Source organism: Sinocyclocheilus anshuiensis, unplaced genomic scaffold, assembly GCF_001515605.1.
Source record: "Sinocyclocheilus anshuiensis isolate Anshui unplaced genomic scaffold, SAMN03320099.WGS_v1.1 scaffold1368, whole genome shotgun sequence".
In the NCBI taxonomy this organism is placed as follows: Eukaryota; Metazoa; Chordata; class Actinopteri; order Cypriniformes; family Cyprinidae; genus Sinocyclocheilus; species Sinocyclocheilus anshuiensis.
This window is the reverse complement of record NW_015544200.1, coordinates 65,660-69,310: the sequence shown is the minus strand read 5'-3', so window position 1 is coordinate 69,310 and position 3,651 is coordinate 65,660. Positions and strand designations below refer to the sequence as shown.

General features: G+C 35.1%; 1 pseudogene; it reads left to right on the top strand.

Annotated features, from left to right (window-relative positions):
- Positions 1 to 3,651, top strand: part of LOC107696800 (sodium channel protein type 4 subunit alpha-like) — a 51,616-nt pseudogene that overhangs the window by 17,382 nt on the left and 30,583 nt on the right.

Genomic DNA, 3,651 nt, shown 5'->3' with positions numbered 1-3,651 from the left:
AGAGAAATACTGTGGGGAGATGGAGGCGGCGTATAAAGATCTTAAAAGAATGTTCTGGTTTCAGTACAAGTTAAGCTGTATGTACAGCATATGTAAAATGTGATTAACACAGGAAATAATTTGAACAAAAAGCACTTAATATAGAAGTCTATGGGGTAAAGCAGTGAGGTGAAACAATAAATTACACAGTTTCAAAAATATAGCCACAAGACTAAAACATTACATGTTAACATGAAACTAGTGTGTTAAATTGATTACTTACCTTGTCTGTGTAAATTGATATCACGTCATGACTAAAGAAGGTATTTACATTAATTTACACATGATATGCATAAGGATATCAGAAAAAGAATGTTTTTCCACACACAGGAACAAGGTGGTTAACACAAAACTAGACCGGTGTTATTTTAGTTTTATTAATATACTATATTATGTATTATAATATATACTATATATTAATAATATATAACATATTATAGTTTTCATTCATATTTTGAAATAGATATTTTTTTTTATATATTTTTATATTTTGAGTTTTAATTTTAATTTTGGCTTTATTTATTAGTAATTTTGTTATGTGCATATGTATCAGTTTTTGTTCTTTTAAATATTTCTATTTATTTTTTTAATTTCAGTTTTTCAACTCAAACTTATTTCAGTTAGTTGCTCAGACAACCTTTGCATATTGTTCAATTAATAATAATAAAAAAAATAGTTTTAGGCCTAGACATGTAGTCCTATAGGTAAAAAGGCAACTGGGAAACGCTATAACTCAATTAGCACACATTTTATAAGAATTAATCTATAATATATTAATATGCACTTTAAGAAACACAGAAGTGGCACATTTTTGCATTTACACCCTTAGACCCTTATTTTAAAGAGCTGAGCTCTTTTGGAGAATGACTGATGTCTTTTTCTTTCCAGGCATGTGACAGAGTTTGTGGACCTCGGCAACGTATCAGCATTACGGACGTTCAGAGTTCTGCGTGCTCTAAAAACTATATCAGTGATCCCAGGTGAGGGACACGTTCAGCCCCACTATCTGCTTAACTTTCATACAGGCACTAGAAAGCCAATTAATTTATTTATTTGAATGTAACAATTGTTTTTTATTTCTTCAGGTTTAAAGACTATTGTCAGTGCTCTCATCCAATCGGTTAAAAAGCTTGCGGACGTGATGATCCTCACTGTTTTCTGTCTCAGTGTCTTCGCTCTGATTGGTCTACAGCTCTTTATGGGAATCCTACGACAGAAGTGTGTTCGTAGCCCCGCCTACTGCATGAACTCCACCTACCCCGGCAACGGGAGCTTCGTTTGTAACAATAAGACCTGGCTGTCCATCAAGGACTTCTTAACTAATGAAGGTTCAGCCAATTTTTATTGGATATAATGCTTCATATGCATGGCAAACGTTAACTCTACTGTAAACGTTGATGTCACATGGTAGGGGTGTAATGGTTCATTTGTTTTCTCAATGCAATTAAAAATCCATTATTACCTAAACCGCATCGCTGCTCATTTGCATTAAGTTGAGCTTAAATTTGTCTAATCACTAACAGTTGCAGTGGCACATGTCGGTGTTATTTTTGTATCATTCATATACTATTATAGTATTTGTTAATATTTTGAATGAGATTTTATTTCTATATTTTGTTTAACCTTAATTTTTGTTAATTTTGTTGTGCATTTTTGTTATTTTTTATAATGTCTATATAGTATTTATTAATTTATTAATTTTAGTTTATTTAGTTTTAATTATTGTAGTACTTCAATTCAAACTAAGCGAAAATTTGAATTTGCATTGCCTTGTGTTGGCAACTAGATGAAACGACACAAGTTTAAGTTGTTTTATTTAATTTCAGCTAATGTCTATTTTATTTTAAGTAACATATTTTGTATATGTTTTTAGTTTTAGCTAATGATAATAACTCTGGCTCGTGCTGCTGGAAATCAACAGATTAAATGTGAACCGTCTATATGTGACACATTATGGAACATCTTAAGAACCCTATCAATACAATTTAAAAAGCTAAAATGCTCACTAAATCAAATCAGTGTGCTGAATTGCGTACTGAATCAAATTAAACCATTCTGAATTGACAAAACAAATCACTTTTGCACTGAACTGAAAACCAATGAATCGTGAATCACATTGATTTGCTGTCACACCCCTGCATTATAATGTTGAACAAGGTTCAGTGATCGGCGCTGAAAACAAACCAATGAAACTCACCAAGATAACGTTTGTCAGTCAGTATTAGATCAACATTACAGAGGTCAACGTGGTTCTGCTAAGCTTAGTGGCTTCACTAGAGACGTTTAAAATACTAATAATGTACAAACTGAACGGACATTCAAAGCAGTGTTATTTAATTGTTAACAATAACAACCCTGATTCGAAGTGTCAGTGATTCAAAGGTCTCTGACGTGTCTTGCAAAACTCATTGAATTTTATTTGCTCTTGTTTCCTTAGACAATTTCTACAAAATTGAAGGATCCAAGGATGCCTTAATATGCGGATACAGCAGCGATGCTGGGTAAGTAATCTCACTTATTACATTGAGCACATCCAACATGGCTTTAGAGTGTGAATTTGTGAATATAACATTTCTAATTCATAATTTCTGTACTTGTGACCATGCAGATCTATCTGCAGACAATGCTTGCTTCAGCTCGGCCTTATGTAGATAATCACTCACTGAGCTCATCCAGCCCATTGTCATTAATATGAAATGAAACACAGCCATAGTGCAGCTATAATTTCCATAAATGCTAAAAGGGATTATGGTTTATCTGAGAACACACAGCGTTGTCTCTGCATGTGAGGACACAGAGCGGTCAGCATGGTGACATGTGGCATATAATCAGAGATCTGTGATAGTTAACCACAGTCTCTCACGATATGACTAAATGAGCAGCTGTCATTAGGAGAGCATGCCTTAAAGCCCTATTATAATGAAAACAAAAAATCGAATTGTCACTATCACCGGTCCACTAGCGGGCATTCCACCCCAGACTGTTTCTGCCTCAGGAACTACATGTCCCATAATCCTTTGCCCAGTCTCGTCAGCACTCATTGTTTGCACCTGTGTCTCATTAGCATTAGCTCACCCAATAAAAGCCCGGTTCTCTCTGTTATTCTTTGCTAAGTCTTGTATACAAAACACACTACAAATGACTAAAACCTTAAAGGGGTCATATGATGCGATTTCAATTTTTCCTTTCTCTTTGAAGTGTTACAAGCTGTTGGTGCATAAAGAAGATCTGTAAAGTTGCAAAGACTAAAGTCTCAAATCCAAAGAGATATTCTTTATAAAAGTTAAGAGTCAACCATGCCTACCTAAAATGGCTCGTTCTAACGCCCCCACATGTCTACGTCACGATGTGGGAAGATTTGCATAACGCTGCCCAAATGTTCACGCAAAGAAAGAAGGCTTAACTTTTATTCTCGCTGTAGTATTGTTTCTGTCGCCGCCATGTCGTGAAGGTGCTGTGTGTTTCGTTGTGAAAGCGAAACTACTTTGTTTGGCCTTCCAAAAGAGGACGATATCCACTTCGTCATGCCTGGAGCTGATTCGTGCTAGTCACTGAGGAAATACATCAACTCCGCGCTGTGGATCACCGGATTGGCTTTCACCGTGGACGAAG